At 53.3% G+C, this 12,354-nt stretch overlaps 1 protein-coding gene across 1 annotated transcript in view; it reads right to left on the bottom strand.

The window, feature by feature from the left end:
• Positions 1–12,354, bottom strand: part of LOC142824041 (killer cell lectin-like receptor subfamily B member 1B allele B) — a 110,256-nt gene that overhangs the window by 3,144 nt on the left and 94,758 nt on the right. The window lies entirely within an intron of this gene.

The following is a 12,354-nucleotide window of genomic DNA, read 5'->3' as shown; positions in this document are numbered from 1 at the left end:
TGTGCTCCCTGCAATCGGGGGCTGGGCCCTGCCTGGCTCCAGGGGGATGGTCAAAGGAGCCTTGGGGCTGCTCTGCCTAACCCATTGCTCCCATCTGGGCCCTGGAGAGCAGAGAATTCCCATGGTGCACTGTGCTCTAGCCACACACCCTGCTCTGCCCCTACTGTGGGAGTTGGGAAGAGGCTGTTGCGCAGGGTTCCTGTAAGCTGAGCCTTTGGGTGAGCACCCAGGAGACATTCAAATGCTGCCCAGCCGATTAGCAGAGCGCGCACAGACAGCAGCATGTGTGTCTATTGGTGGTGCACATCCACACATGCCTCAGTGCACAGGGCATTCTGCACACGGCTGGAAAACGTTAGAGGGAACATTGGCGAGGGACCCTTCCAGCAGCTCCACGCCAGCAGGACTGGTCTATCTGGGACCAGGTAAGTACCCACATTAAGACCCCTTTTCACAGCCAGAGTGGTCTAGAAGGTCTTGGAGTAACTGTGGGATAAACTCAGACTAGCAGGGAAGGCTGGAACCAAGGGGTGATGTGACATGGGGGGGACATGGGCCCAGATGCCAGGGAATGGTGTGTGTGTGTGTGTGTGTGTGTGTGTGTGTGTGTGTGTGTGTGTGTGTGTGTGTGTGTGTGTGGAACCATGAGACAGTGTCTCTAATAATGAGTTTTGACCCCACCTCCCACCGAAAAAAACCCTGGATCACTTTGTATTACAGCTATTTAAATCTTCCCATGTAACACCAGAAAACGGACACTAGGTGTCACTGCCCCACAGCCAGGCCCTGCTGAGGCAGGTACATTCCCAGCCTGGCTCTGAGTGGGGATGGGGACTAGATCAGTGCAGCCAGCAGGGGGCGGCGTGTCCCTGCCCTGCAGGAGCCCCATGGCCTGGCCCCCCAGCTGGGTTCCCTCTGGCAGTGCCTGGGGGTGGGCGGCTCAGACACACATGAGCTGGGGTTACCTGCTGGGCCGGGCTGGGCCGGGGGGCACAGCTGGGATCGGACACGCTCCAGGCAGGCGCTGCAGGCTGCTGTGCTGGGGTCCCCACTCCCAGGGGCTGCCGGGGTCTGTCCCTTCTCTGACGCCAGGTGGGAAACTGCAAAGCAGCGTTGGGGAGAATGGTGACTGGTCAGTGTTACAGGAGGGTGTTAGACAGGAGAACTGACAGAGCCCTGTGGAGACTGAACTAAGTCTGTTCAGCCTCATCACTTCTGACTCCCCTGGGCTACTGGGTCTGAAAAAGTGGCTGGGACTGAAAAATCAGCTTGAGAGATACCTAAATCCCTTGGGCCTTTCTGCAAACCCAGCCTGTGTTTGCAACTCTCTCAGGGTATGTCTACACTACAAAGTTAGTTCGAACTAACAGACGTTAATAGGCGCTACACTAGTGCTCCTTAATTCGAACTAGCAGAGTGCTTAGTTCGAACTAGGTAAACCTCATTTTACGAGGATTAAGCCTAGTTCGAACTAGCTAGTTCGAATTAAGGGCTGTGTAGACCCTTAATTCAAACTAGTGGGAGGCTAAGGCTTCCCAGGTTTCCCTGGTGGCCACTCTGGCCAACACCAGGGAAACTCTATGCCCCCTTCCCGGCCCCGGACCCCTTAAAGGGGCACGGGCTGGCTACGGTGCCTGTGCCAGGTGCAAGCCTGCCAGCACCCAGCCAGCAGACCCTGCACCTGGCACGGCACAGAGCCACCCACCCGATGTCCCCCAGCCCACCCCCTCTTCCCGGGACCAGGCTGGCGGCTCCCGGGAGCTTGCCCGGGACCGCAAGAGGCGGGCACCCGCCTGGGCTAGTGCGGACATCGTGGACCTCGTCCACGATCTCCACACTAGGCACAGGAAGGTGGCCGTTTAGGGCAGGAGACCTGCCAGCCTGGCCACCCAGGAGCAGGAGTGCATGAAAATCAAGGTGGTCCACTGAGACCCCCGACCCTGAGCCCTGAGCTTACAATGGCCGTCCTGGGTCAGACCAAAGGTCCAACTAGCCCAGTAGCCTGTCTGCCGACAGCGGCCAACCCTAGGGACCCTGGAGGGGATGGACCGGAGACAGTGACCAAGTCATTTGTCTTGTGCCATCCCTCTCCAGCCTTCCACAAACTTTGGGCAGGGACACCACTCCTACCCCCTGGCTAATACCACTCCATGGACCCAACCTCCCTCACTTGATCTCACTTCCCTTTAAACTCTGTTTTAGTTCTAGCCTTCACAGCCTCCTGCAGCAAGGAGTTCCACAGGTTGACTCTTTGCTTTGTGAAGAACAACTTTCTGTTACTAGTTTGAAACCTGTTACCCATTACTTTCCTTTGGTGTCCTCTAGTCCTTCTTTATGGGAACTAATGAAGAACTTTTCTGGATGCACCCTCTCCACCCAACTCCTGCTTTTAGAGACCTCTATCCTGTCCCCCCTCCGTCTCCTCTTTTCTAAGCTGAAAAGTCCCAGTCTCTTTAGCCTCTCTTCATATGGGACCTGTTCCCAATCCCTGATCATTTTAGTTGCCCTCCCCTCTCCCAGCCTCTCTCTTTCCCTCTCCCACCTCCTTTTCCCAGTCTCCCCCAGTTTGTTCAATAAAGACAGATTCCATTTTTGAACACAATTGTCCTTTATTTTGTACATCAAGAAAAGGGGCTAGGGAAGGGTAAGTGGAAGGAGGTGAGGGAGCAATGGGGTACGAGCCCCCGATTGGGAAGGACTGGGCTGGCTCTGTGGGCTTCTGGGGGTGGAAGCTCTCCTGCAGCCCCCCAATTGCCCCCTCTCCCCAGATGGCAGCCTGCGGCAAGTGCAGCCGGGCTGATGGCCGAGTGGTGTGATGTGCCCAGTGTGGGTAGTCCGGGTACTCCAAGCCAGGACTGGTTTTCAAGCGGGGCACCCCTGAGAACTGTCTGTCCGGGGTAGGGGTCGGGACCCTTTAAGCACAGCCCTCGGCTAGCCTGAGACAGCATCTCCACGCTCTAAGTAATCCTCTGATGCCCTGCCGGCACTGCTTCCGGCCATCCTTAACCCCGGTTCAGGGTCCACTTAATGTGGACATGCTAGTTCGAATTAGCAAAACGCTAATTCGAACTAGTTTTTAGTTCTAGACGCGTTAGTTCAAATTATCTTAGTTCGAATTAACTAATTCGAACTAAGTTAGTTCGAATTAGCGCTGTCGTGTAGACGTACCCTCAGTTACTCACCGTTCTTCTCCACAGTGTCAGAGCACCTCAGAGTCTGACCGGATTTAGCCTCCCCACCCCAGGTGAGACACAGCACAGAGCTGTTATCACCACTGTACCACTGGAGAAACTGAGGCACAGAGGGAGGACCAGTCTGGATCCCAGGCTGGGGACAGACCATGTGATCTGGCCCTCTGGGGCTGCAGGTTCAATACAGTGCAGCTCTCCTCACCTGTGTCGGGTCTCAGAGGAAAGGCCAGGAGACATGGGCGGGGTGTGAGATCGCACAGGAAGCTGAGGGGCTGGGCTGCAGCCCTGAGGGTGTCAGGCTGGTGGTCAGAGTGCCTGGGTCTCTCTGCTGCTACAGTCATTGCTTTGCTCACAGACTTCCTCCCAGGCTGGGATGGGTGCCCCTCCCCTTCGAGTGCTCCCACCTGTGAGGGGCACAGCCTGCCTGCTTAGGACTTTATCTGGCATCTGTCACTTCCCCTCTCTGCCTCTTGCCCACATTCCCTGTGATGCAGGGGAGGGGAGGATCATGGGATAATTCAAGGATTTTAGGCACCTAAAACTGCAGCAATGCCTGAGGGAGGTTTTCAAAAGCACCTCGGCCCAGCTCCTCAACAGTATCCAGGTGCCTAACTCCCTTGGGTGCTGGGCAAAGCAATATATTTGGGAACCTAGGCCCTAAGGGCCCAATTCCCATTTATTTCAATAGGCTTAAAACAACCCACTAGGGCAGGGGTTCTCAAACTTGTGATACTACGACCTCCCTGTAAGTTGCTCTCAACCCCCCTTTCAGTTGCTGAAACCACCCTCTAAGTTGCTCGCAAGCCCCCCGGGGTGGGGGAGGGGGTTGGGACCCACAGTTTGAGAAACTCTGCACTAGGGGCATGTTTACACAGCAGCGTCATTTCTACACTTCAGACCCTTATTTCAATACTAGCCAATAGCATGTCATAAGATGGGATTTTCGGGTCTCTCCTCTTCATCCCTCTCTCTCTCTCCTCCTCCTACTGCCTCCTCCCACTCTCAGCTCTCCTCCGCCTCCTGCCTCTCTCTCTGTCTCTGTCTTTCTCTTCTCCTCCCCCTCCTCCCTCTCACGTGGGGGACCATGGAGCCCAAATGGCCGTTTGGGCTCCGCACTCCCCATGCGGGAGCAAGTGGCGCAAGCGGCCGTTTGGGCACCGCGCTCCCTGAGCTGCATGGGGTGTGCGGAGCCCAAACGGTCGCTTGCGCCACTTGCTCCCCCTCAGCGGCCCGGCTGAGCGGTGCAGAAGTCAGCTGAGCCCCATGGCAGGAGGTGAAGGGGGGCACAAAGGGGGGCGGGGCAGTGATGCACACAGCCAGGCCCCGCCCCCTGGCCGTGTACGCCACCTCCCCCCTACCTCTCCTGTCTTGGCGCTTGGCTGACTTCTGTGCTGCTCAGCCGGGCCGCCGTGGGGGAATAAGTGCAAGTGGCTGTTTGGGCCCAGCGCTCCCCATGCAGCACTCCCCATGCAGCACTCCTGGGGAACAGCCAGGGAGGCAACTCGCCACCCAGAGGCAACAGTCAGCATTTCAGCGTTACACAGTCACAGACATGGGGCTACTATAGATATGACTAGCCAATTAGCCCGGCATAAGACGGGATTTTCAGGTCTCTCCTTCATGTCGGTCTTCTCCTCTGAGCCTCTGGTCTCTCGCTCTGTCTCTCTCTCTCTCTCTCTCCTCATCCTACTGCCTCCCCCACCCCCAGCTCTCCTCCGCCTTCTGCCTCTCTCTGTCTCTCTCTTTCTCTTCTCCCCCTCCTGCCTCTCACTCTCTCTCCGCTCTCCTCTGTCTCTGTAGGGGATGCATGAGTGTGGCGGACAGCACGCTGGGATCTGCATGCGCCTGGGTGAGTCCGGCTCCCCGCAAACCAATTCCCTCTCCCACCAGCCAGTTCCTCCTCCTGATTTCCCATGGCCAGCCTCACTGCCCCTGACTCCCACCCCCCAGCCCCCACCAGCTTTGCTTCCCACCAGCCACCCAAGCTCCATTCTCCCCTGGCCAGCTACTGCTGCCTCTGCCCTTCCCCCAATATCTGCTTCCCCCTCAGCCAGCCCGCTCCTCTCCCAGCCAGTCCCTCCCCCCTCCCGCCCCCGATCAAGGGTGTCTGGGTTTTTTTACACCCTACCCCAGTGACGTACACAGCCAGGGGGTGGGGCTGTGTACATCACCGCCCCGCCCTCCTTCCCCTCCCGCTGTGGCGCTCGGCTGCCTACTGTACCGCTCATCTGGGCCGCCGCGCTTGCACTGCTTGCTCCCCCACCGCAGCCCAGCTGAGCGGCACAGAACTCAGCCGAGCACCATGGTGGGAGGCAAGAACACCCCCCAGAGGCGAGTCTGTAACGCTACAGCTACTATAACCAGTCTGGAACACCCCCCAGAGGCGAGTCTGTAACGCTACAGCTACTATAACCAGTCTGGAACACCCCCCAGAGGTGAGTCTGTAATGCTACAGCTACTATAACCAGTCAGGAACACCCCCCAGAGGTGAGTCTGTAATGCTACAGCTACTATAACCAGTCAGGAACACCCCCCAGAGGCAAGTCTGTAATGCTACAGCTACTATAACCAGTCTGGAACACCCCCCAGAGGTGAGTCTGTAATGCTACAGCTACTATAACCAGTCTGGAACACCCCCAGAGGCGAGTCTGTAACGCTACAGCTACTATAACCAGTCTGGAACACCCCCCAGAGGTGAGTCTGTAATGCTACAGCTACTATAACCAGTCTGGAACACCCCCCAGAGGCGAGTCTGTAACGCTACAGCTACTATAACCAGTCTGGAACACCCCCCAGAGGTGAGTCTGTAATGCTACAGCTACTATAACCAGTCTGGAACACCCCCCAGAGGTGAGTCTGTAATGCTACAGCTACTATAACCAGTCTGGAACACCCCCCAGAGGTGAGTCTGTAATGCTACAGCTACTATAACCAGTCTGGAACACCCCCCAGAGGTGAGTCTGTAACGCTACAGCTACTATAACCAGTCAGGAACACCCCCCAGAGGCAAGTCTGTAATGCTACAGCTACTATAACCAGTCTGGAACACCCCCCAGAGGTGAGTCTGTAATGCTACAGCTACTATAACCAGTCTGGAACACCCCCCAGAGGCGAGTCTGTAACGCTACAGCTACTATAACCAGTCTGGAACACCCCCCAGAGGCAAGTCTGTAACGCTACAGCTACTATAACCAGTCTGGAACACCCCCCAGAGGCAAGTCTGTAATGCTACAGCTACTATAACCAGTCTGGAACACCCCCCAGAGGCAAGTCTGTAATGCTACAGCTACTATAACCAGTCTGGAACACCCCCCAGAGGTGAGTCTGTAATGCTACAGCTACTATAACCAGTCTGGAACACCCCCCAGAGGTGAGTCTGTAACGCTACAGCTACTATAACCAGTCTGGAACACCCCCCAGAGGCGAGTCTGTAACGCTACAGCTACTATAACCAGTCTGGAACACCCCCCAGAGGCAAGTCTGTAATGCTACAGCTACTATAACCAGTCTGGAACACCCCCCAGAGGCAAGTCTGTAATGCTACAGCTACTATAACCAGTCTGGAACACCCCCCAGAGGCAAGTCTGTAATGCTACAGCTACTATAACCAGTCTGGAACACCCCCCAGAGGTGAGTCTGTAATGCTACAGCTACTATAACCAGTCTGGAACACCCCCCAGAGGTGAGTCTGTAATGCTACAGCTACTATAACCAGTCTGGAACACCCCCCAGAGGCGAGTCTGTAACGCTACAGCTACTATAACCAGTCTGGAACACCCCCCAGAGGTGAGTCTGTAATGCTACAGCTACTATAACCAGTCTGGAAAACCCCCCAGAGGTGAGTCTGTAACGCTACAGCTACTATAACCAGTCTGGAACACCCCCCAGAGGCGAGTCTGTAACGCTACAGCTACTATAACCAGTCTGGAACACCCCCCAGAGGTGAGTCTGTAACGCTACAGCTACTATAACCAGTCTGGAACACCCCCCAAAGGCGAGTTTGTAACGCTACAGCTACTATAACCAGTCTGGAACACCCCCTAGAGGTGAGTCTGTAACGCTACAGCTACTATAACCAGTCTGGAACACCCCCCAGAGGTGAGTCTGTAATGCTACAGCTACTATAACCAGTCTGGAACACCCCCCAGAGGCGAGTCTGTAATGCTACAGCTACTATAACCAGTCTGGAACACCCCCCAGAGGCAAGTCTGTAATGCTACAGCTACTATAACCAGTCTGGAACACCCCCCAGAGGCGAGTCTGTAATGCTACAGCTACTATAACCAGTCTGGAACACCCCCCAGAGGCAAGTCTGTAATGCTACAGCTACTATAACCAGTCTGGAACACCCCCCAGAGGTGAGTCTGTAACGCTACAGCTACTATAACCAGTCTGGAACACCCCCCAGAGGTGAGTCTGTAATGCTACAGCTACTATAACCAGTCTGGAACACCCCCCAGAGGCGAGTCTGTAATGCTACAGCTACTATAACCAGTCTGGAACACCCCCCAGAGGCGAGTCTGTAATGCTACAGCTACTATAACCAGTCTGGAACACCCCCCAGAGGTGAGTCTGTAATGCTACAGCTACTATAACAAGTCTGGAACACCCCCCAGAGGCAAGTCTGTAATGCTACAGCTACTATAACCAGTCTGGAACACCCCCCAGAGGTGAGTCTGTAATGCTACAGCTACTATAACCAGTCTGGAACACTCCCCAGAGGCGAGTCTGTAACGCTACAGCTACTATAACCAGTCTGGAACACCCCCCAGAGGCAAGTCTGTAACGCTACAGCTACTATAACCAGTCTGGAACACCACCCAGAGGCAAGTCTGTAATGCTACAGCTACTATAACCAGTCTGGAACACCACCCAGAGGCAAGTCTGTAACGCTACAGCTACTATAACCAATCTGGAACACCACCCAGAGGCAAGTCTGTAATGCTACAACTACTATAACCATTCTGGAACACCCCCCAGAGGCAAGTCTGTAACGCTACAGCTACTATAACCAGTCTGGAACACCCCCCAGAGGCAAGTCTGTAACGCTACATCTACTATAACCAGTCTGGAACACCCCCCAGAGGCAAGTCTGTAACGCTACAGCTACTATAACCAGTCTGGAACACCCCCCAGAGGCAAGTCTGTAATGCTACAGCTACTATAACCAGTCTGGAACACCACCCAGAGGCAAGTCTGTAACGCTACAGCTACTATAACCAGTCTGGAACACCACCCAGAGGCAAGTCTGTAATGCTACAACTACTATAACCAGTCTGGAACACCCCCCAGAGGCAAGTCTGTAACGCTACAGCTACCATAACCAGTCTGGAACACCCCCCAGTGGCAAGTCTGTAACGCTACAGCTACTATAACCAGTCTGGAACACCCCCCAGAGGCAAGTCTGTAACGCTACAGCTACTATAACCAGTCTGGAACACCCCCCAGAGGCAAGTCTGTAATGCTACAGCTACTATAACCAGTCTGGAACACCCCCCAGAGGCAAGTCTGTAACGCTACAGCTACTATAACCAGTCTGGAACACCCCCCAGAGGCAAGTCTGTAACGCTACAGCTACTATAACCAGTCTGGAACACCCCCCAGAGGTGAGTCTGTAATGCTACAGCTACTTTAACCAGTCTGGAACACCCCCCAGAGGCAAGTCTGTAATGCTACAGCTACTATAACCAGTCTGGAACACCCACCAGAGGCAAGTCTGTAATGCTACAGCTACTATAACCAGTCTGGAACACCCCCCAGGGGTTAGTCTGTAATGCTACAGCTACTATAACCAGTCTGGAACACCCCCCAGAGGTGAGTCTGTAACGCTACAGCTACTATAACCAGTCTGGAACACCCCCCAGAGGTGAGTCTGTAACGCTACAGCTACTATAACCAGTCTGGAACACCCCCCAGAGGTGAGTCTGTAACGCTACAGCTAGTATAACCAGTCTGGAACACCCCCCCGAGGCGAGTTTGTAATGCTACAGCTACTATAACCAGTCTGGAACACCCCCCAGAGGTGAGTCTGTAACGCTACAGCTACTCTAACCAGTCTGGAACACCCCCCAGAGGTGAGTCTGTAACGCTACAGCTACTCTAACCAGTCTGGAACACCCCCCAGAGGTGAGTCTGTAACGCTACAGCTACTATAACCAGTCTGGAACACCCCCCAGAGGCGAGTTTGTAACGCTACAGCTACTATAACCAGTCTGGAACACCCCCCAGAGGCGAGTCTGTAATGCTACAGCTACTATAACCAGTCTGGAACACCCCCCAGAGGTGAGTCTGTAACGCTACAGCTACTATAACCAGTCTGGAACACCCCCCAAAGGCGAGTTTGTAACGCTACAGCTACTATAACCAGTCTGGAACACCCCCCAGAGGCAAGTCTGTAATGCTACAGCTACTATAACCAGTCTGGAACACCCCCCAGAGGCGAGTCTGTAACGCTACAGCTACTATAACCAGTGTGGAACACCCCCCAGAGGCAAGTCTGTAACGCTACAGCTACTATAACCAGTCTGGAACACCCCCCAGAGGTTAGTCTGTAATGCTACAGCTACTATAACCAGTCTGGAACACCCCCCAGAGGTGAGTCTGTAATGCTACAGCTACTATAATCAGTCTGGAACACCCCCCAGAGGTGAGTCTGTAACGCTACAGCTACTATAACCAGTCTGGAACACCCCCCAGAGGTGAGTCTGTAACACTACAGCTACTATAACCAGTCTGGAACACCCCCCCGAGGCGAGTTTGTAATGCTACAGCTACTATAACCAGTCTGGAACACCCCCCAGAGGTGAGTCTGTAACGCTACAGCTACTATAACCAGTCTGGAACACCCCCCAGAGGAAAGTCTGTAATGCTACAGCTACTATAACCAGTCTGAAACACCCCCCAGAGGTGAGTCTGTAATGCTACAGCTTCTATAACCAGTCTGGAACACCCCCCAGAGGCGAGTCTGTAACGCTACAGCTACTATAACCAGTCTGGAACACCCCCCAGAGGCAAGTCTGTAATGCTACAGCTACTATAACCAGTCTGGAACACCCCCCAGAGGTTAGTCTGTAATGCTACAGCTACTATAACCAGTCTGGAACACCCCCCAGAGGCAAGTCTGTAACGCTACAGCTACTATAACCAGTCTGGAACACCCCCCAGAGGTTAGTCTGTAATGCTACAGCTACTATAACCAGTCTGGAACACCCCCCAGAGGTGAGTCTGTAATGCTACAGCTACTATAACCAGTCTGGAACACCCCCCAGAGGTGAGTCTGTAATGCTACAGCTACTATAACCAGTCTGGAACACCCCCCAGAGGTGAGTCTGTAACACTACAGCTACTATAACCAGTCTGGAACACCCCCCCCCCGAGGCGAGTTTGTAATGCTACAGCTACTATAACCAGTCTGGAACACCCCCCAGAGGTGAGTCTGTAACGCTACAGCTACTATAACCAGTCTGGAACACCCTCCAGAGGTGAGTCTGTAATGCTACAGCTACTATAACCAGTCTGAAACACCCCCCAGAGGTGAGTCTGTAACGCTACAGCTACTCTAACCAGTCTGGAACACCCCCCAGAGGTGAGTCTGTAACGCTACAGCTACTCTAACCAGTCTGGAACACCCCCCAGAGGTGAGTCTGTAACGCTACAGCTACTATAACCAGTCTGGAACACCCCCCAGAGGCGAGTTTGTAACGCTACAGCTACTATAACCAGTCTGGAACACCCCCCAGAGGCGAGTCTGTAACGCTACAGCTACTATAACCAGTCTGGAACACCCCCCAGAGGCGAGTCTGTAATGCTACAGCTACTATAACCAGTCTGGAACACCCCCCACAGGTGAGTCTGTAACGCTACAGCTACTATAACCAGTCTGGAACACCCCCCAAAGGCGAGTTTGTAACGCTACAGCTACTATAACCAGTCTGGAACACCCCCCAGAGGTGAGTCTGTAACGCTACAGCTACTATAACCAGTCTGGAACACCCCCCAGAGGCGAGTTTGTAACGCTACAGCGTTATAGACTCTCAGACACTGGGCTACTATATATATGATAATGCTGAAATAACATGCAGCCAGAGGACTGCTTACAACTCCGACTCCTGTGACCGTCATTTCACGAGGAATAAGAGTAGGTCTACACTGTACAGCTATTTTGGGACACTGGAGGTATCCTGAAATAGCTACCACACATCATAACAAGCTGCCCATTATTTCAAAATATTTTTCAGACAACAGGCGTGCTATTTCGGCATCCCAGTCACACTCATTCCATGAGGGTTAAGAGATGTCTCAAAATAGCGTGTTATTTTGAAATCTGGTTCTGTGTCGATGCACCAAATTTCGAAATAGCCTATTTTGAAATTCAATCAAAATCAGATATGGAATTTGCATAGTGCAGTCTAGACAGGTATCTTTCGGAAAATAAATCCTTTTCCGGAAGATCCCTTATTCCTGATTTTAAGTAGGAATAAGGGATCTTCCGGAAAAGGGTTTATTTTCCGAAAATACCTGTCTAGACTGGCGCTTTTCTCCGGCAAAGCCCCGAGCTGGAAAAAAGCGGCAGCCATGTTCATGCAAATGCCGGGGGGGAAATTTAAATCCCCGGGGCATTTGCAATTCCGACTGGTCTCATTAGCATCCCTTTTCTGGAAAAGGGTGCCAATGTAGACACAGCCATAGAGAGACAAGCCCTGCCCCAAAAAAGTTACAAACAGTACAGAGAAAGGAGGCATGAACTCCATTTTACATTTGGGAAACTAAGGCTCAGTGTAATTCTGTGACTTGCTCCCAGGTACAGAGGGTATGTCTACACTACCACCCTAGTTCGAACTAGGGTGGTTAATGTAGGCAACCGAAGTTGCAAATGAAGCCCGGGATTTGAATTCCCCGGGCTTCATTTGCATCTTGCCAGGCGCCGCTATTTTTAAATGCCAGCTAGTTCGGACTCCGTGCCCGCGGCTACATGCGGCACGGACTAGGTAGTTCGGATTAGGCTTCCTATATAGCATCTACATAGCAATTCTGTTATCAAAATACATTTGACATAACAGACAGCTTATTCTGATGTCTGTAAACTTCATTCCATAAAGAATAACGTTGATTCCAAAATAGCTATTTCGGAATAGCGGTAGTGTGGATGCTCCACTGCTGCTAA

This window comes from Pelodiscus sinensis, unplaced genomic scaffold, assembly GCF_049634645.1.
Source record: "Pelodiscus sinensis isolate JC-2024 unplaced genomic scaffold, ASM4963464v1 ctg37, whole genome shotgun sequence".
NCBI lineage: Eukaryota > Metazoa > Chordata > Testudines > Trionychidae > Pelodiscus > Pelodiscus sinensis.
The sequence above is the reverse complement of the archived record's forward strand: the minus strand, read 5'-3'. Positions and strand labels throughout refer to the sequence as shown.